Below are 22771 nucleotides of genomic sequence, written 5' to 3' on the forward strand. Positions count from 1 at the left end.
AAAAAACTTCTGGGAATGGATAATGGTTATGGTTGCACAACATGACAAAGATAATATCACTGAATTGTGTACTTAAAAATGGTTGCAATGGCAATTGTTTTGTTATTATATTTTATGCAATAAAACTTTTAAAAAAGGAAAAAGAACGTGTAATCAAGGAAGGAATTTTACAGGAGAGCTTGTAATACAATCAAAGTTAGAAAAAAGAATGGACTTTCCTAGGCAAGGAGAGGCTGGAGAAGGTCCATGCTGTAGGAACTTAATGGACAAAGAACCAGAGGCATGAAAAAAAAAAAAAAAGTCTATAGTTCTTTGGAGGACATTGACTTAATGGTGTGGCTAGAATACTGGGTGAGAAAAAGGAGTAAGTGGGAAATGAGTTGAAGAAAGGTTATCACTAGATTGTAGATGACCTTGAGTATTTTGTTCAAAGATTTTGGACATAATTAGTCAATTTTTCATTTCTGCCTCAGTTGTAAATATGGAGTTTAGAAAAGCCTGTATTTGTAGAATCATGATACCTGGTGGTTGATATAGGACTTAGGCAGCCAGTTTCCTATTTTAGGGATGAGGAAAATTCTGTAGTAGTGAACGAACTTTACCAAATTTACACTGTTAACTGGGAATGTATCTGAGGGTAAACTGGGGTAAATTATTCCCATGTTCTCTCTCTCTCAGGAAATATTTATTGAGCATCTGTTCATGACTCTATACTGAGAACTGGGAGAATGGAAGATGAATATAGAGCCAGCTCTCAGAGCCATTGGGGGAAGATAGACAGATCAATAATTGTAAAACAGTGGTATAGGAGCAAGGATAGAAGTGGGTAGAGGGTATTTGGAGAACATAGAACGGGACAGCTCTTCAACTTGGCAAGGTGGACAGTTGTGAAAGGTAATGTCCGTATTGAGTTATAAAGGATGGTAGGAAGAAGCCCACGGTGAGAGAAAGGTGTTCCAGGATAAGCAATGAGGATGAGAAATAGCGTGGCTGTAGGAACCAGAGCAGTTTCATATTGGCAGAGAATCACATGTGAAGTGGAGAGCACCAGGTTATTTTAAAGCAGGGGCCAGATCATCTTTGCCATGGTAAGCAGTATGGGCTTTATCTTAGGACGGGAGAGAATTTAAAATATTTAAAAGGGAAACTTGGCAGTACTTTCTGATTGATTAGATGTGGGAGTGAGGCTGAAGGAAAAGATAAGCAAAATGTAATTCTCAGTATCCACTGGCTACAGAAATAAACATGATCCAGTGTTTTCTTTCATCTCTAGGTAGTTGAGTTCATCAAGATTTAAGGTGGTGATGGTTTTATTTCAGTGGAACAGCGCAGTATCCTGTGACAGTGGAGAAGCCTTTGTTGGGCATATGGAGACTCAAGTGTTCTCAAAATGGTTGTGAGGTACATTTGGTGGAGGGATGTTGCTGGAGTCCCTCGGGGATGCAGATGGCTGATACACTTGGCTGCTAACCAAGAGACTGGAAGTTTGAGTCTATCCAGAGGAGCCTCACAAGAAAGACCTGGTGATCTGCTTCTGAAAACTGAGCCATTGGAGACTTTATGGGGCACTTCTGTGCCGACTCACATGGGTCTCCATGGGTCAGAACAGACTCTGCTGGTTTTGCCAGAGGCCATGCATATTGTCAAGTCCTTAATAGCACCTCTCTATTGCTAAGACAACCAGCTGTCTGTCACTTTGTCATACTATGGTGGGTTGCATGTTGTTATGATGCTGGAAGCTATACAACTAGTATTTCATGTACCAGCATGATCACCAATAGTGGACAGTGGACAGGTTTCAGCAGTGCTTCTAGACTAAGACAGACTAGAAGAAAGGCCTACTGACCTACTTCTGTCAATTAGCTCATAAAACCCATCTGGATCACAGTGGAAGATTCTCCCATAGAGGGCTACAAGATGAGCCTCCTAGGTTGGGAAGCACTGAAAAAATACACAGTGCCCCCAACAGTGGACTTAGGCCTGCCAGCCACTGTGACCATCCCATAGGACTGGACAGTGTTTTGTTCTGTTGTACATGGAATTGCTGTGAGTCAGAACTGACTCTGTGGTAACTGGCAACAATTCTAATTGTGATAAGTAAAAAATGCTTATAAGGTTCAGAAAACTTTCAGTGACCAGACTCAAGTAGACAGTAGGCAAAGCAGAACCAGAAGTTTTTCTGTGTGTTAGACATCATCAATTTACAGGGACAACCACAGTGATAATAAGAACAATTAATTTGTATGGAGTGCTCACTGTTTTGGAAACTCTAGTGGCATAATGCCTAAGGCACTTGACTGCTAACCAGAAAGCTGGTGGTTCAAACCCACCAACCACTCCTTGGAAGGAAGGTTGGGCAATCTACTTTGGTAGTGATACTGCCTCGGAAACCCAAGGAGGGGTCGCTGTGAGTCGGGTCCGACTTGACAGCACATAACAACAACAACAACTCACTGTTTTCCACATGTGGTATTAAATGGTTTATGTTCATGATCTTACCCTTCCATGGCAAATCTGAGGCACTTTAACTACTTGCCTGAGGTTACTAACTCTGATGGTAATACTGAGACATGCCAATTCCAAAGACCTCACTCATAAACTCCAGGTCATACAGCCTCTCTGCAAAGCTGATAATGCACAAAGGTATGGTACCACTGTGTGGTTTGCAAGGTTCTGTTGTCAAAATGATAACATCATTGAATCATCCCTGTTGAATAAGGTTGAATTCCCTGCATCAGCTGTGTTTGAGGAGTGGTACGATGTGGGATGAAAGAAAGAAAATGCATTGTCTCTGAAGCTCCTGGATCTGTGTAGAAGTACAGTCTCCTCAAGCCAAAATTACAAAAAACCCTTTGTCACTGTTTTCCTTCTGAAAAAAATTGCTTCCCAAACAGATTAGCTAATGTGGAAAAATTAATGATAAAATTAAAAGTCCTCATATAAAATACAAGGCATTAGAACTGGACAAAACGAAATGTGATCATCACTTAATTCCTTGGCAGGGATATACATATGAAAACATAATTTCTATTTTCCAGTGGTAGGAGAATTTGAGGTTGAGGATTTTATGGGTTGGGAAGAACAATTTTGTGAGGAAGCTGGTGAAAGCCCACATATATAATATTTTATGTTTGGTAAAATTAAACTACCAACCAAAAAACCAAACTCACTGCCATTGAGTCAATTCTGACTCATAGCTATCCCCATTTGGTTTCCAAGGCCGTAAATCTTTACAGAAGTAGATTGCACCTTCCTTCCATGGAGCGGCTGGTGGGTTTGAACTCCTGACCTTCTGGTTAGCAGCCAATTGCCTTATCCACTGTGCCAGCAGAGCTCCTTAACTACCAGCCAGTTGTGGTTAAGTCGGCTCTCGCTCAGTGGTGTCTCAGTGTAGAACTGCACCTTGTAGGATTTTCAAGGCTGCCATCTTTCAGAAGCAGATCACCAAGCCTTTCTTCCAAGGTACCTCTGAGGCTGCTCAAGATGCCAACTTTTCACTTAGTAGTGTGAGGCTTAACCATTTGCACTGTCTAGGAACTCCTCAATTCAAACTATAGACCTCATATTAAATGCATCATTGACATTTTCCATGGATGTGGACTGCATAATTAATTTCTTCTACTTATCATCCTTGGTGGTTAGAAATGTTATAAAGGCTTCTTTCTCATAGTTCCTTCCATTTGGAAGACAACTTGCACATACAAGGCTTTTGCTTTGCTGCTTCCTTCTCCACTTAAATATTCAATGTCTGTGCACCTTGGAATTCTTCTAAGGCTTAGCTTCCTCTCTCCTTACCAGTAGGTGGTGGAGTTTGAGGAGCTGAGCTTCATTGTTCTTCAGCTTCCTGTTTCTTGCCTGTAGCTTCACTGCATAAACCACTACTCTTCTGCCATCTGCCTTCCTTCCTTTTTCTGTCTCCACCCCCAGTTCCCTCACTTTCTAATTACTCCCAACAGCGGTGACTCAAGCATATATTTGAAGCAAGATTCCCACAGTTGCCAGATAGGTACAGGAAGCAGTTACATAGTAGATTTCACAAAAGGAATCACTGCATCTGCATTTCCACCTCCCAGAGAACAACAGAAGACACCCTCAAGGAAAGTTAACCCTCAGGGTAGAAAGTAATGTAAGGGGTGCACCGGGAGGAGCACTTCCACACTGCCCATTCTGTTCGTCACCGTTAGAGCTGTTCACAAATGCTTGGCTCCCTTTTTCGGGGCTGCATGGCACACTTGTTCTTCCCCACTCCATTGAACTCACATACGGCCACGTGACTTGTTTTAATCAATTAAACTTGAATGGCAGTAAAAGGTGTCACTTCTGAGCTAAATGAAGCTTTAAGAACCTCTTTTCTAATTTTTAACAGTAACCAATCTATCAGCTTAAACTTGAATTCTCTGCATTATGATGTGAAATAAAGCTTTGTTGTTTTTGTTGCTGAGATTGCCCGGGGGAGGGGAGATGAGCTGTTTGTTGCTGTGACATAACCTAGTCCTTTGTCTCTGTTAAAACCTTAGTCTTTTATCTAAGTGATTTAATACACTTCTAGCATCTTAGGCCCAGAAAATGTGTAATAGATATAAAGCTCAGAGCAACTCTGATATGGATGAAAGATGATTTGAAGAGTTAAACATGATGTGTGTCTTTAAGGCAGTCATTCTAAGAGAATGCACTTTTGCTACATCCCTGTATAGTCCTTTACTATTGCACAGTAATTTTATGTTTATAGATATGCCACTGCTCCAGAGGTTCTATGAAGACAAGGACATGTCTTTTTCTTCTGCTATCCTGGGCACATAGCGCTGTGTATGGCATTTAACTAAAACAAACAAAAACAGTGCCTTTGAGTTGGCCCCGACTCATAGCGACCTCTCCTTGGGTTTCTGAGGCAGTATCTCTATGGAAGTAGATTGCTCAGTCTTCCTTCTGAGGAGTGGCTGTTGTTGTTGTTATGTGACTTCATGTCACCCCAACTCACAAAGACCTCTCCTTGGGTTTCCAAGGAGTGGCTGGTAGGTTTGAATTGCTAGCCTTCTGGTTAGCAGTCAAGTATAGGGTCAGACAATGTTTCATTGCTATTTGTAAGGTATCAGTCAGATTGGTGAAAAGGACCAGAAAAAGTGCCTGCCACATAGTGGGTGCTCAGTAAATATTAGGTGTTGAATATCTTAATATCTGTGACTGCACAAAGTACACGGATGGCATTTTCCAGGCAGAAAGAAGCAGTTTCTCAAATTGTGTTTTTCCTGGCACTAGGGGCTTTAAAACTGTAAAGAAGTGTTAGTGTAAATTTGGTTGGAGGGATGACTTATTTGCATATAAACGGGTGTGAGCTTGCATCTGACCACTGTCCACTGGGTATTATAATTAGGGGAAGTTCCTAGAGCTTGTCTAGTGCAGTTATTAATTCAGTGTTTATTGCTTTACCAGGAATTTTAGTTGGTTCAAAAAGCCCTTAATGCTTGTTATTCTAGGTATTGAGGAATTACAGGCTTGGCTGCTTTATCTGCAATTCTTGGTCCAGTGAAAGCTCCCCCACCTCGGTCCCCTCACCAGCCCTTACTGTATTTGTTTCTTCCCAGAAAAAGTTTCAGACATTTGGAAGCACTTATGTAACAAGTGAGCTCTGGTAGTATGCCTAAGACATTTGACTGCTAACCAGAAGGCTGGCAGTTCAAACCCACCAGTCACCCCTTGGAAGGAAGATTGGGCAATCTACTTGCATAGAGATACCGCCCTGGAAACCCAAGGAGGGGTCACTATAAGTCAGAATTGAGTCGACGGCAGTGAGTTTGGGTTTTTTAGCTTTACATGAGAAGGTTATCACGTTCAGATCCCTGCTCCCCTAAACCAACAGAACTACCCCGTTACCTGTGAGTCAATTCCTACTGATAGCATCCCTGTAGGACAGAGTAGAAATACCCCACAGAGTTTCCAAGGCTGTAATCTTTACAGAAGCAGACTGCCACATCTTTCTCCCATGGAGGGGCTGGTGGGCTTGAACTACTGACCTTTTGGTTAGCAGCCAGGCACTTAACCACTGTACCACTAGGCTCCTTCCTGCTTGCCTGTCTCTCCATAAAACCAATTTCTGTTGAGTTGATTCTGACTCATAGCATGTGTCAGAATAGAGCTGTGCCCCATAGTGTTTTCAGTGGCTGATTTTTCTGAAGTAGATCACCAGATCTTTCTTCTGAGGAGCTTCTAGATAGACTCAAGCTGGTATTTCCTTATTCTTCCTAAATTCAATTCCCTAAATAGAGCATGGCACCCTGATGGTGCAGTGGTTAAGCACTCAGCTGCTAACCAGAAAAGGTTAGTAGTTCTAGTTCACTGTCTGCTCCATGGGAGAACAATGTGGCAATCTACTTCCATAAAGATTGCTGTTTTTGTTAGGTGTCATTGAGTTGGCCCCAACTCATAGTGACCCTATATACACAGAATGAACCACTGCCCAGTCCTGCATCATCCTCAAAATCTTTGTCATGCTTAAGCCCATCATTGCAGCCACTTTGTCAACCCATCTCCTTGAAGGTCTTCCCTTTTTCATTGACCCTCTACTTTATAATGGAAGCATTATATCCTTCTCCAGGGACTGGTCCCTTCTGATAACATAACCAAAGTAGGTGAGGCAAAGTGTATGGCCATTCTCACTTCTAAGGAGCATTCTGGCTATACTTCTTCCAAGAAAGATTGGTTCATTCTTTTGGCAGTCCATGGTGTTTTCAGTATTCTTCACCAACACCATAATTCAAATGCATCAATTCTTCAGTGGTGTTACTTATACATTGTCTAGCTTTTAATATAAGGATTTTGAAATACCATGGCTTGGGTCAGGCAGACTTAGTGTTCAAAGTGACATCTTTGCTCTTTAACACTTTATTGATATCTTCTGCAGCAGAATTGCCCAGTAAAATATGACATCTGATTTCTTACAGCTGTTTCCAGGATGTTGATTGTGGATCCAAGTAATATGAAATCGCTGAGAACTTCAATCTTTTCTCAGTTTATTATGATGTTGCTTATTGGTCTAGTTGTGATTATTTTAGTTTTCTTTATGTTGAAGTGTAATCTGTATTGAAAACTGTAGTCTTTGATCTTCATCAATAATTGCTTCAAGTCATCATCACTCTCAGCAAGCAAGGTTGTGTCATCTGCATATTGCAGGTTGTTAATGCATCTTCCTCCAATCCTGATGCAGTCTTCTCCACATAATCTGGCTTCTTGGATTATTTGCTTAGCATGCAGATTGAATAAGTATGGTGAAAAAATACAACCCTGATGCATTCTTTTCCTGATTTTAAACCATACAATATCCCCTTGTCTTGTTCAAACAACTGCTTCTTGGTCTATGCACAAGTTCGTTGTGAGCACAATCAAATATTCTGGAATTCCTATTTTATGCAATGTTATCCATAATTTGTTATGATCCACTCAGTTGAATGCCTTTGCATAGCCAGTAAAACGCATGCAAACATGTTTTTTTTTTTTTTTTTGATATTTTTGCTTTCAGCTAAGATCCATCTGATATCAGCAATATCTCTCATTCCATGCCCTCTTTTGAATCTAGTTTGAATTTCTGGAAGTTCGCTGTCATTGTACTGCTGCAACCATTTTTAAATTATCTTTAGAAAAATTTTACTTGAGTATGATATTAATGATATTATTCAATAATTTCTGCAAAAAGAGTCCATAAAGATTACAGCCTTGACAACCATATGGAGCAGTTCTGCTCCATTGTATAGGGTCACGGTGAGTCAGAATCAAATCCATGTCAATGGGTTGGGTTTGGTAAATGGAGCATACACTCTCATGTCTCTGTCCTTTCTCTGTGCATTATCTCTAGTGTCCAAAAAGCCTTCCCTGGATTCACTTATTCTCAAATATTTCTTAAGATCCTAATATATGCTAGGCATTGTTCTAAGTCTTGTGAGTACAGTTGTCTTAGAAATTACATTCTCTTGTAAGAGAAAGATTATAAAGAAAGAAACAAGTAAATATATAGTATATCAGATGGATATAAGCACTACAGTGGAGAGGGGAATGGGGGTGGGGTGGGGGAATGTTGCTAACTTATATAGCATTGCAGGAAATAGAAGGCCTAACTGACCAGGTGCAGGTACCTGAAGGAAGTAAGGAAGCAAGCCATGAGCATATTGAGGAGAAGGGAGGCTTGAAGGTTTTCTGTCAGAGGGAACAACAGATACAGAGACCCTGAGACAGAAGCATGCATACCCACCCACCCACCGCCGTCAAGTCGGACCCGACTCACAGCGACCCCTCCTTGGGTTTCCGAGGCAGTATCACCATGGAAGTAGATTGTCCAACCTTCCTTCTGAGGAGTGGCTGGTGGGTTTGAACCACCAGCCTTCTGGTTAGCAGTCTTAGTTAGTGCCTTAGGCACTACACCACCAGAGCTCCTAGAAGCATGCATGGAAAGTTCAAATCCATGGAAGGAAGGAAGCCAGAGTTAGTGGTCGTGGGGGTGAATTTGGAGTGGTTGCACAGATCATGTATGGCTTTTTCATTAGTGTTATTTGATTTTGAGCCCAAGTAAATTGAGAAGCAAGGAACTCTGTTGGTGTAGTGGTTAGAACATCTGGCTGCGAACCAAAAGTTCAGTGATTCAAACCTACCAGCTGCTCCATGGGAGAAAGATGAAGCAGTTTGCTTCTGTAAAGATTTAAACCAAAAGCCAGACTCACTGCCATCAAGTCAATTCCGACTCATTGCAGCCCCCATTGGGTTTCCAAAGCTGTAAATCTCTACAGAAGCAGACTGCTCCATCTTTCTTCCATGGAGTGGCTGGTGGGTTTAAGCCACCAATCTTTTGGTTAGCAGCCCAATGCTTTAAACACTACACCACTAGAGCTCCTTTTTCTGTAAAGATGTAGGACCTTGGAAACCCTATGGAACGTTCTACTCTGTCCTAAAAGGTCACTACAAGTTGGAATCAACTTAGTGGCAGTGGGTTTGGTTTAAATTGAGAAGCCACTGGGAGTTTTTGAGCAGAGTTATATCTTAAAAAGATCTGGTTGATGTGTTGTTGAAGATAGACTGTATGGTGGCTACAAAAGAAAAAAGGGTGACCAGCTAGGAATTTGTTAGAATAATCCCAGCATGAGAAGAAGAAGTTAATCTTCAATACTTAGCTCAAGTGTTAGGTCTCCCAGGAAATCTCTCCAAACTCCCCTGACTAAGTTGAATGTGTCTCTTCTGAGCTCTTACTCTCAAATTGAAGGCCCGTGGCTGAGTCCACTTATGTCTGGGAGCCGACTCTGTAACTAACTAAGAGTTCTCTGAATTCATTTCCTTGTAGAACATAATGATTATTAAGACATAAGTGGTTAAAAAATGGGCCAATCTAAAGCTTACATGTATGTTATGTTATTAAAACTTCACAGTAATAGCAGCAGTTTAGAACCTTGACTAAGAAAAAGGTTTGGGGGAAGAAATATTTTGATAAGGTTTAGAATTTCAAGTGGATGATAATAATATAAAGCTGACTGACTTGTAGTTTATTATTATTTTAAAATTATTGAAATCTCTATTCTTATTGCCTGTGCCCAGAATGAACTGCTCCCACCATCCCACCCTTGGTGTGTTACTGATAGTAAGGACTGTTTTCTTTTTTTTTTTTTTTTTTGTAAGTGGTGGAGCTCCCCACTCAAAGTACCTTGAGCCAAAGAAAAATCCAGAGGAATATCTAACTTTGAGCATGAATTGACCCAGGGGGCTCAGACACTGTCATCAGACCTCTTTTTCATCATTCCCATCTATTTCCCCCATGGGTAATGGGGCAAGCTGTCCACTGTTAGTTGCATGATGGTTGACAGTGGCTCAATCCATCTGGATGTCTTGCTCTAGGCCACTGCAGCAAAAGTCCCCAAATATGATTCTGATAATATCATGTTCCTATTCTTGAATCAAGCACAGTGGCCAAGGGAATGTGATACTCTAATTGACCAACAAGGCCTGGACTGGGCCACTTTCCTCCTTTTGGAGCTGGGAATAGGGTGGGTCCACTTCCCTTAATTACATGGAAGTAGAGTAGGGGAGGCTGTGTCTCCAAGAAAAAATAGAGAGCTGTGAACAGAAGAGGTAGTAAATATTGGGTAGTCAAGTAACAACCATTTACTATAAACAGTTACCATTTGTATCTAGAATTTTGCCCCACAAACGTTCCCAATTGGTAGATCAGGATGATGTTCTCCCCCTAAGTTGATGATGACTACCACTTCTCCTTTCAGGTTTAGGATTCTCAGTGGGAATCCCCTCTTCATCCTCTCACTCACACATACACGTACACCTACATGCAGACACCATTCATAATAAGCTTTGTTTTTGCTTCAAGGACTTTATTGGAGCCTTTCTCATTATTGTGCATTTATGTGTGTTTAGAAAAAACAAAACAAATGCCTCACAAAAGCTGCATTTTATTTCACCTTATTGCTACTATATAAATCTGAGTCTCAGCAGAAAACAGATGGAACACTGAATTAAGATAATTTGTAGAGATTGGAATAAGGGTCCTGTTTGCAAAGGTGTGGGCAGAGTATAGAGAAACAGCAGGGAAGTACAGCACCCTGGGGCCAGTAACCCTTGCTCTGTTTACCTCCACTAGGCCTGACGGAGAAGTCCTGGTGATGCAGTGGTTAAGTGGTGGGCTGCTAACCAAAACCACTTCAAACCCACCAGCCACTCTGTGGGAGGAAGATGTAGCAGTCTGCTTCTGTACAGACTGCAATCTTGGAAACCCTTTGGGGCATTTCTACTCTGTCCTATAGGGTTGCTATGAGTTGTGATTGACTGAATAGCAATGATTTTTGCTTTTGTTCTTTTCACGCCAGAAGTATAGGGGAGAAGAGAGCAGTTGCCAGAGCTGAGACTATGGTGTTGTTGTTGTTGTTGTTGTTATGTGCCATCGAGTCAAACCTGACTCATAGCGACCCCTCCTTGGGTTTACGAGGCAGTATCACTATGGAAGTAGGATTGCCCAACCTTCCTTCCGAGGAGTGGCTGGTGGGTTTGAACCACCAGCCATCTGGTTAGCAGGCAAGACTATGGTAGAGGGACATAGATGACTGTTGATGATTCTGCAGCAAAGGAGCTGGGAATCTCTGTCCTTTACAACCCTCCTATCTCCTGCTAGTATTTCTCATTGGCAGAACCCAACCAGTAGCCAGAGGGAAGGGGAGCTTGCTGAGGAAGTCCATCTTGGTCAGCCTCTTGGGGTAGAGGGCAAACAGGAAGATGGTAGAAAAAAGAGCTGGAGGGGACAGCAAATGATATTCTGTATCGTTCACCTTTTTTTGCTCTTCAGTATTTGTTGAAAGTGAAGATGATTTGAAGCACTTACTGATGGGTATCAAAGACTACAGCCTTCTGTATGGAATACCTCTGAACATAAAGAAATGAAAATTTTCACGACTGGACCAATGAGCAACATTATGATAAATGGAGAAAAGGTTGAAGTTGTCAGAGATTTTATTTCACTTGGCTTTGCAGTCAATGCCCTTGGAAGCAACCATCAAGAAATCATATGACATATTGCACTGGGCACATTTGCTGCAAAAGACTTCTTTAAAGTGTTTAAGAGCAAAAATGTCACTTTGAAGACTAAGGTGCACCTGACCAAAGCTGTGACATTTTCAACAGCCTTATGTGCATTTAAGAGCTACATAGTGAATAAGGAAGACCCAAGAAGAATTGATACATTTGAATTGTGGTGTTGGTGAAGAATACTGAATTTACCGTGAACTGCTAGAAGAATGAATAAATATGTCTTGGAGGAATTACAGCCAGAATGTTCCTTAAAAGTGAGAATGGCCAGACTCTGTCATACTTCGGTCATGTGGTGAGAAGGGACCACTTCCTGGAGAATATCTTTCTGGGTAAAGTGGAGGGTTGACAAAAAAGGGGAAGACCCTTAATTGGAGAGAGATTGACACACGGCTGCACTGATGGGCTCAAGCACAGCAACAGTTGTGAGGATGGCCCAGGACCGGGCCCTGTTTCTTTCTGTTGTACACAGGGTCACTAAGAGTTGGAACCAACTTGACACCTGAAAAGAAAATTTTGTTTTGTCTAAATGAAATGTTCTTGTTGCCTTCGCAGGGGACACAGACAGTCCCAAAAACTCTTGAGTCATTGTGGAATAATGTTAATTCCTTTATACCCTCTCCTGAAGCTAGAGGCAGGGGAAAAGTAACAATATAAACCACAAACTGTTTTCTCCCATCACCCATTCTGTGTTCCCCTTAATTCCTCTAGCTCCTCCACTGTCAGATGGTGGTGACTCAACCCTTTATTCATGGAAAATTTCAGTCTTTCATGGTCCCTTCTTTAATAAGTTGCTTTAGTGTTCCCTGACTCTAAGCATAGTCTTCTGTGTTATATCAGCAGTCCCCAGTACCTCCCTGGTAATTGGGATTAATCAGGAATTTCTACTCTATTAGTTTAATACTATGATGAACCCAAACTATTCAGGGGCAATTACAGCTTCCAATTCAGTGTAACCATGGCTGTGTTTCCTGATAGAAGCATTCCTCCCTTGGACACCTGAATGTCTAAGGTCAGGTGGTCAAGGTTATAGTGGTGAGAAATAAAATTTTTATAAGTGAACTCTTAGATGTTAGAGTTGGGATAGGAGCTCTCTCCACCTCTTGTCTTTGTTCCTTGACTTGTGTGTTCTAACTGAAGAGGGGACACATAATGTTAAATGCTGTTTTAAGGTATATACTGCATCCTTGGGGACAGCACCTCAATCTTGCAAAAGTTGTTGCCCAGCCACCACTGTAACAGACTTAATTAGCCGTTCCACCATTTGTCAAGCTTTTAGGAAATGGAAAACATGGTAAGACCAGTGACTCCTTGTACCTGAGTATAGTGCTACCTTTCTGTGTTAAAATATGCTCCCCAAGCTGACCAGTGCTTGAGTGAGATACCATAGCAAGGGGGTGAGGCATTTGTAAGCTCATGAATGGTGGTGCTGGCATAAGTGCTATGGGCAGAGAAGGCAAATCTATACCTAGACATGAAAGGAATCCAGTGTAATCATTCTTCTTCCAGGTGATGAGCTGTTTTGTCCTAGGAGGTGACAGCCTGTCCTATCAGACACTTGGCATTTTGAACTCTGCTGCTAGTCAGTTGGGTACTCAGCAAGGGCAGTAAGAAGAAATCTATGTTGTTGATCGTATGTATAAACTTCATCCCTGCTGCTGTGACCACTTTGAGCCATTGAACAAGAACCAGAATGGCTAGGAAAAGTGGCCCTTGGCACTCCTAGGATGGGGAATCTTGTGGGGATAATCACTCAGAATCACTACCACACAGAGCACAGCCCACCACAATGCTTTTCAAGAATACTGGTTCTCCTGTCCTTCAGTTTTGGTGAAGTACAAGATGTGTGGTTAGGACATGGCTGTTGCTCATGATAAAAGCACTTTAGTGCTCCTGTCTCTTCGAGGCTTCAGACTCCTTCCTCTGCAGCATGTTCAGCTCAGCAAACTTTTTTTCTGTAAAGGGCCAGATAGTAAATCTTTTAGCCAAGAGGCACAGTTGGGCAACTGTGCTTGCCAAAAGGCTAATAGTTTTGTTTTGCTTTGTTATTGTTGTTTACATTTTGCATTTTAAAAAATAGAAAACCACTTTTAGTTGGGGAACTCTGGTAGCGTAGTGCCTAAGGCACTGGACTGCTAATCAGAGTGCTGGTGGTTCAAACCCACCAGTAACTCCTTGGAAGGAAGATGAGGCAATCTACTTCCTTAGTGATACTGCCTCAGAAACCCAAGGAGGGGTCGCTTTGAGTTGGGTCCGACTAGAGGGCACATAACAACAACAACAACAACAACTTTTAGTTGTGGGCCATACAGAAACAGGGAGCAGGCCAGATTTGGCCTGAGGGTATAGTTTGCTACAGGATGTCAGGGAAGTGCTAGCAATGTGACCTCCATCTATGGGCCACCTTTGACTGTAGGCTTTAATTAGCCTATTTGACAATACTGATGCCACTCCCCAATTCTTAAGCTAACTGATTAAATCCTAAGTCCTGGATGAATGCATTCCTTTTAGTGAGTTCAGCCAGATCAAGCCTGGTTTTGTCCTCCTTGGTCCAGTGCCCTTGGAAACTCAAACTTCCTCTCCTGACTCTGACCAATGCAGACTGATGAGCTTCTGTAAATTTTACTGTACATAGGCTGTCTCACATTTGTCCCTCTGGGTTGTTTTGGAATCTAACCTTAATTATAGACTTGAAGGCAATGAGAGGCCATAGGAGTGAGCTCTGAGAATAAGTCACTAGCAGATTATTATGCTGGGAGAGGCTGTTTTTCTTAGACAGGGAGGGAGGATCTATCCCCGTGGGCAGGGGGATTTTGTAGATTCAGTTTTCACCTTTCACTGTGTCTGCCCATCTTCATCCAGGGTTGCACTTCCTTCTCACTGGTGCCTTAACTGAATATCATACATCTGGTGAGTTGATCATGTAATTGGTGCAGCCTTTACCATCAACACAGTGCCTAAGGCATTTGACTGCTAACCAGAAAGTTGGTGGTTCAAACCTACCAACAGCTTTGCACAAGGAAGATGGAACAATCTACTTCCATAAAGATTCACTGCCTTGGTAATCCAGTGGGGGTCTCTGTGAGTTAGAATCAACTAGATGACAGTGGGTTTTGGTTTTTGGGTTTTACCATCAGGCTCTGGGCTTGATTCACAGCTACTGGGGCCGTGAGAAGAAGCCAGGTAACTCCACAATTATTATACTCACTGCTGTCACCATAGCAGTGCTTCAGCCCCTGGATCGTCCTTCTACCCATACTTCATCCCATGCCACCACTGGGGGCAACTTGAGTAACTGTGATACCACTTCTTGCCCTGGTTTGTCTTCCATTTCCTCCTGAAGACGGTTCTACCTGTATTTCTCAAATATATGAGCACTCCTAAATCTACATGCTTCAATTTTGAGCAAACCCAAATTAGGATAATTTTAGGTGAACATAATAAAGGGGTATGGGGAAAGGCTGGAATGGAACAGTTATTGGAACCCTGAGACAGACATAACCATATGGTGAGGGTAGCCAGAAAGGATCTGAAATCCTCAATTGAGCAACACAGTAATTTTCTTGTAATATTTTATGCAGCAAATAGCATTTTAAACATGCCTTATTTAAAACTCCAAAGCATCATATGACTCTTGTCTTAAAAAGTCCACACAACAATTATTTCATTTTCTTCCTCCATCCTTATCGTATTTGACAGCTGATGGAATTCAATAAATCAGCTTTTGTTGCCTATTGAAAAAACTAAATTAATATAGTGAGGATTTATTTTCAGTTTTCATTAATTTTTTTTCTTACACTATAGTCCTTGAAAATAAGTTTGTCATTCCATATATTTGCAGTATATTTTTAAAAATGCCACCAAGATCTTCTATTTTTTTACTTTCAAATACCACCCACCACAGCATAATTTGTGTTATCCCTTTACTTGTGGGTCAGTTTTATCTGATTGCTTTCATTTAAATTTTAATTAGAGTTTATCCCTTTTTTAAGATACTGCAGGACAATAAATAAAGTTTTATACTGTGCCAAGGTGATAGATAATCAAGGAAATCAATATCCAGGCTTCTATATGCATTAGTTCAAGGCAGAAACTATTTTCTCATTTGTTTCTGAAATCACTTTAGATTTCCAAACACATAATTTATTTAGGGTTCCATAAGTTAAAGGTGTATCTTGTGTGTGTGTGTGTGTGTGTGTGTGTGTGAGAGAGAGAGAGAGAGAGAGAGAGAATGAGAGAGAGAGAGAGAGATTTGGGTGAAAGTTTACAGAGCAAATTGGTTTTCCATTCAACAATTCATACAGGTTTTGCTTTGTGACATTCATTGCAATTCCCACAAAGTAATAGCACTTCCTGTCTGTGTGTACCATTTCCCTTTGTCCTTTCCTATCCTTTCCTGCTTTCTGAGCTTTATCTAGACATGGAGCTCTGGTGGCGTACTGCCTAAGACATTTGACTGCTTACCAGAAGACTGGCGGTTCAAATCCACCAGCCATTCCTCGGAAGGAAGATTGGGCAATCTACTTCCGTCCTGATACCATCTCAGAAACCCAAGGAGGGGTCTCTATGAGTCAGATCCGACTCGACGGCAGTGAGTTTGGTTTTCTGGGGTTTTTATGCTGCCCCTTTGATCTTGTATGATTGATTGTTTTAATGAGTGCATACCTTCCTGGTGTTATTGTTCACCTTACAGGCTTGTCTATCTATCTGGCTGAAAATTGAGCCATGGTAGTGAGTTTAATTCCAGGCTTGAAAGTGTCTAAAGGTCATAGTCTCAGGGGTTCCACCAGTCTCTATCAGCCTAGTCAGCCTGGTCCTTTTCATGATTTTGAGTTTTGTTCCACATTTTACTCCTACTCTCTCCACTACCTTGTAATGTGGTCCTTTTCAGAGCTGTTGGTAGTGGTAGCTAGGTACCATCTGGCTCTTCAGGTCTTACGGTTGTGGAGGCTGATGTTCATGAATACAGGGGAGCGTACAGGGTGCAAAGTTATGAACTTCATTTAATAGATGGTACCTCTTACCATGAGGTCCCAAACATGTCGTTACTTATTGCCCCTGGAAAATTCTTTTACTAGAGCTACTCCTGGTGGTCAGTCTCCAACCATTTCTATGATTACTGAGTTTTTATATCCCCTTAAATTTTTGATGAGCTGATCCTCAAAGGGAAAAGATCATTTATCATTTCCCATGTATTGAAAGAAGTATCTGCCAAGCCAAAGATGTGTTACATAATCTACTGCACCCATGAAACTTCCCAAGCCACATCCCAAAAGGGATAGCAATCTCTGCTGTACAAAATACATAGAATGTTGTTTGGTGAGAAATCCCTTTGTGCCAGCCTTTCTAGCACACTTCAATTTATAACTTGACACTCAACTTCTCTATAAAGTGGTTCTTGAGCCTGCTGGAAGCAATTAGCTGTTCCCAGAGCTTCACCCCAGTGGACTTTGTGTCTGCTCTGTTATAGCACTAAACACCTCAGGATTTGCAGTGTATCTTTTTACAAGTCTTTCTCCTCCAGTAGACTGAGCTCCCTGTGCACATGATTATTTGTTATTCACCATTCTCTACACAAGGTATGATATAGTGCCTTGTATGGTTAGTGTATACGGACCCTCTGAGTAAATAAATTCTGAGCAGTAAGCTTAACTGACATGTTTCTATATATGATTGCCTCTGATAACCAAAATGACTGAATTTATGATGCATCAGTGATGCTGTTTTTCTAGTCTTAGCCACCAATGCTGTTGTTGTTGTTAGGTGCTGTCGAGTCAGTTCTGACCCAATATATAACAGAATGAACTACTGCCAGGTCTCGTGCTATCCTCACTGTGGTTGCTAGGTTTCAGCCCATTGGTGTGGCCACTGTGTCAATGCATCTTGTTGAGGATCATTCCTCTTTTTCACTGGCAGTGCTTAAGGCTTACCAGAAGGCTGGCGGTTCAAACCCACCAGCCGTTCCTCAGAAGGAAGATTGAGCAATCTGCTTCTGTAGAAATACCACCTTGGAAACCCAAGGAGGGGTCACTATGAGTCGAATCGACTCGATGGCATTGAATTTGTTTTTTTTGTTTGTTTGTTTGTTTTTTTTTACTTTACCAAGCATGATGGTCTTCTCCAGGGACTGGTGCCTTCTGATAACATGTCCAAAGTATGAGAGATGAAGTCTTTACATTTGCTTCTAAGGAGCATTCTGGCTTACTTCTAAGACAGATTTGTTCATTCTTCTGGCAGTCCGTGGTATTTTTAATATTCTTTGCCAACACCGTAATTCAAATACATCAGTTCTTTTCTGGCCTTCCTTATTTGTTGTCCAGCTTTCATATGCATATGAAAACCAAAACTCCAAACTCAATGCCATTGAGTCAATTCTAACTCATAGCAACCCCCCTTGGGTTTCCGAGGTGGTAAATCTGTACAGAAATAGATAACCCCGTCTTCCTTCTATAGAGAAGCTGGTGGGTTAAAAATACCATGGCTTGGGTGAGGTACACATTAGTCTTCAAAGTGACATCTTTGCTTTTTAAAACTTTCAAGAGGTACTTTGCAGCAGATTTGCCCAATGCAATGCATCATTTTATTTTTTCACTGCTGCTTCTGTGGGTGTTGATTGTGGATCCATGTATGGATCCATGTAAAATGAAGTCCTTGACAGCTTCAATCTTTTCTCCATTTATCATGATGTTACTTATTGGTCCAGTTGTGATCATTTTTGTTTTCTTTACGTTGAGGTATAATCCATACTGAAGCCTGTAGTCTTTGATCTTCATCAGGAAGTGCTTCAAGCAAGCAAGGTTGTATCATCTGCATATTGTAGGTTGTTAGTGAGTCTTCCTCCAATCCTGATGCTGCATTCTTCTTCCTATACTCCAGTTCTGGGATTCTTTGCTCAGCATAGAGATTGAATAAGCATGATGAAAGGATACAATGCTAACACACACCTTTCCTGATTTTAAGCCATACAGTGTGCCCTTGTTCTGTTCGAATAACTGCCTTTTGGTCTGTGGACATGTTCCTTATGAGCTCAAATAAGTGTTCTGGATTCCCATTCTGTGCATTGTTACCCATAATTTGTTATGATCCACACAGTCAAATACCTTTGCAAAGTCAGATAAACACATGAACGTCTTTCTGATATTCTCTGCCCATTACTGAAACTCACTGATGTTGAGTCCATTCAACTCATAGCAACCCCTCCTTGGGCTTCTGAGGCAGTATCTCTATGGAAGTAGATTGCCCAATCTTCCTTCCAGGGAGTGGCTGGTGGGTTTGAACCTCCAGCCTTCTGGTTAGCAGTCAAATGCCTTAGGCACTAAACCACCAGAGCTCTCATTGCTGAGTACCTACTAAATGCAAATGGTTAACATGCTCATCTGCTAACCAAAAGGTTGACAGTTTTAGTCTACTAAGAGGTGTCTTGGAAGAAAGGCCTGGTGTCTACATGAGTGTCTCTGAGAGAAACAGAACTAGTAAGATATATGTGTGTATGTGTATATGGATGTATGTAGAGAAACAGATTTACTTCAAGTTGGCTCGTGCAGTTGTGGGAGCTGGCAAGTCCAAAATCTGTAGGTCAGGGGATAAGTTAAAACCATCTCCTGGCTCACAGGATGTACGGGCTGGGAAGTCTGAAATACGTAGGCCATGCAGCAGGCTGGAGACTTGTGCAGGCTCTTGTCCTGAAATCTATAGATCAGGCAACAGGAAGAATGCAGAATCTAGAGATAGAGTTCTGTCAAAGTAGATAATTTATAGTCTGGGGCATCTTTCTGACCATATTGCTTTAACTGAGCTGTTCAGCAAATAGGGATGATCATCAAGATCAAGTGCTCACTCTCCCTTTTCAACTGATTAAATGATTACATTAGATTACCTTATGAAAGTGGTTACATGAAATTACATGATAGAACAACAACTAGCTTAATGTTTGGCCAAACTATTAGGAATCAGCCTAGGCAAGTTGATTGGGGGGAGGGGGGGCAATAACTCCTGGCAATGTACTTGCAAAAAATTAGCCATTAAAAGTCCTGGGGAGAACAGTTCTACTGTGACAGCCATGGGGTCTTCTGGAGTCACAGCTGACTTGCTGGGAACTGGTTTCTTTGGTACTAACTTCTAGGCTCTGACTTATGCTTTGAGGATCAAAGAAGAGTAAGATTTGCCCTAGCCTTGCCCTCTATTTAGGAAGGCAAACATGAAAACAAAAGAATGATATCATAACATTATAGGTGCTTTCACAGGCTAGAGTAGAGGCAAAAGGATATTGAATAGGGTAGGGCAGCTGTTAACAAAAGCTTTGCAGAGACACAATTTGGCCTAATCACTCCTGCTCTTGTAGCCCTCAGTGGCACACATCTGCAGCATAGAGGCTTGGCTTGAAGTTCAAAGGAGTATTGGCAGGCTAGAGAGATGCCCAGCAGCCCCCAGGGAGAGTGAGCACTTGATCTTGATGATCATCCCTATTTGCTGAACAGCTCAGTTAAAGCAATATGGTCAGAAAGATGGGTTTATGTATCCAGATGACCAACCTGTTGTATTTCACTTTCTGTGCTAAGCGATTATGATGATTACCTAGAGAGGTAGCATGCATCTTCAGCTAAGTAAGTCATTAAAAATAAATATTAACCCAATTAGCTACACTTTCAGCGTTAATAAACTAACAAATTATAGTAAGAGCCTTGTTAATTTGTACTCTGATAGGAAAAAGCCATAAAAAAAATGACCTGATTTGCACTTTAATTTATATTCAAACAGGTATAATTTTTGAAAAATGGAACAAGTTGGGAAAATTACCTAGTTATGTAATTTCTATGAATTATTGAAAGTCATTGTCTTATCATAATCTAAATGCTTCCCTGAGGATAGGAAATGAAGAATATTCCATCTTAAGCCACTATAAAGCCTTTCCTCTCCACCATTCATTTACCAAGTACTTACTAAGTACCTACTATGTACCAGTGAACAAAAAAGACAAAATCCCAACATCACTCTTGGTCTGACCTATAAATAAGGTCACACATGGTAATTTATTGCTCAGAAGTGTACCTAGAGGATCCTTCCAACATCCTTCACCTATTCCAACATTCCTAAGCCAGTCCTTTGGAAAACTCCCTTTTATTTTGAAATTATACACACCCTAGAGACCTGCTGGTAGAGAAGAAATATATTGTATTATTTAAGCCAACTCTGGTTGCTGTAACTGATCAACCTCAAAATCTCTATGGCTTGGCCAAATAGAAATTTATTTCTCATTTAGGTAAAGTCCAGCTGGTCTGTAGGGTGGGGGAGTGCTCTGTTCCATTTCCAGGGACCCTGGCTGAAGCTCTGCCATTGTCAGCACGTGGTTTCCAAATTGACCTGGGGAACACCAACCATCCAGCAGACAGTAAAGAAAAAGAGTGTGTGATTTCATGCCAAGGCAGGGAAAGGTATGGGATGAGAGAACTCAACAGTTTCCTTTTGACCATGTCAAGTTGAGATGCCTCTTAGACATCCTAGTAGAGATGGCAAAGAATAATTGGATAAACAAGTTTGGGGCACAGGGCAGAGGTTGCAACTAGGGATTTAATTTAGTCATCAGCATGGTTGTTGTTTTAGCTGCCTTTGAGTAAGCCCCCAACTCATGATGACCCCATGTACAAAGGGATCAGACTATTGTGACCCATAGAGTTTTCATTGGTTGATTTTTTTTTTTTTTAATTGTAATTTGGGTGAAAGTTTACAGAGCAAATTCACTTTCCATACAGCAGTTCATATATGCTTTGTCTCATTACATTGACTATAATTTACCACAGTGCAACAGCTCCCCTCCCACTTTGTCCCCATAGTTACCTCTTCCCTGTGTCCTTCCCTCCATGCACTCCTGCCCCTTGAGCTCTCTCCCTGTGCATACACAACCCTTCTATTCTCCCACATTGTTCTCTCCAAGGAGTATATCTACCTTTTGTTTGGCTGGAAGCCACAGGAATGGGTTAAATTCCAGACCTGAAGGGCATCTAAGGGCCATAGTCTCAGTGGTTCCATCAGGCTCTTTCAGACCAGCAAAACTGGTCCCTTTTCTTTTTTACTCTTTTTTTTTTTTTTAATGATTTTGAGTTTTGCTTCACATTGTTCTCCTACTCTATCCAGGATCTCCTATATAGATCCCCCTACAGGTGGTTGACAGTGGTAGCCAGGCACTATCTAGTTCTTCTGGTCTCATAGTCACATAGGCTGAGGATCACATGGTGTACCAGTAGCTTGGACTAATTAGTTCCACGAATCTTTGGTTTTCTTCATTCTTCTTCGCTCTGGATGAGGAGAGACCCATCGTTGCATCTAGATGGCTGCTTGCAAGCTTTTAAGATCCCAGTCCCTACTTGCCAAAGTAGGATGTGGAACAATGTTTTGTGTAGTATGTTATGCCAATTGAGCTTGATGTTCCCTGCAACTATGGTCCCAAGCCCACAGGTCCAACTACTCAGTCCTTCTGGGTAGCTGGCTGTGGCCAAGAAGTGACTACAACCTTGTCCCTTGTCAGGTCTACTATGTACCTGGGAATTCTTACAGAACATACAAATACACTTATAGAAACATTGTCTTCCAACCCTATACATGGTGTTGGGTACACTCCCACCTGCATAGATGTAACTAACAGTTCAGCCTGTCCACCCATCTATCCATCCATATATCCATGTTTGTCTTCACGCAGTCCTGTATGTGCAAAAGGGTTCATCTTTGTTTTCTGTTCCTCCCATGCACCTCTCTATGTCTTCCTCTTCCTCAGTGCACCATGTTGATCACTCTCATTTGGTACATTGCCCTTCTCTTCACCCAAATCAGTACTTGTCTCTACCTATCTAAAAGTGTTCCCTCCCTTCCTACCCCTGGTAGCCAACAAAGAAACTATCCTTCCAAATAGAAACCTTTCCTTGACTTTTTACAATAATGAATTAAAACTATATTTGTCCTTCTGTGATTGACTTACTTCACTAAACATAATGTCCTCCAAGTTCATCCATGTTATGCAGTGTTTTGCAGAGTCTACGTTATTTTTTTAGGGTTGCAGTGTTTTGCAGATTCTACATTATTTTTATAGTATTCCACTGTGTGTATGTACCATAGTTAGGTTATCCATTCTTCTGTTGATGGACACCTAGGTTGTTTCCATCTAATGGCTATTGTAAATAGTGCTGCGATGAACATGGGTGTGCATATATCTGTTCTT

General features: G+C 41.5%; 1 protein-coding gene across 1 annotated transcript in view; it reads left to right on the forward strand.

Annotated features, from left to right (window-relative positions):
- Positions 1-22771, forward strand: part of ANO4 (anoctamin 4) — a 737041-nt gene that overhangs the window by 356573 nt on the left and 357697 nt on the right. The gene's annotated exons all lie outside the window — the stretch shown is intronic.

The sequence above is a fragment of the Orycteropus afer genome, unplaced genomic scaffold (genome assembly GCF_000298275.1).
Source record: "Orycteropus afer afer isolate SDZICR_OR568_19922 unplaced genomic scaffold, OryAfe1.0 scaffold00177, whole genome shotgun sequence".
NCBI lineage: Eukaryota > Metazoa > Chordata > Mammalia > Tubulidentata > Orycteropodidae > Orycteropus > Orycteropus afer.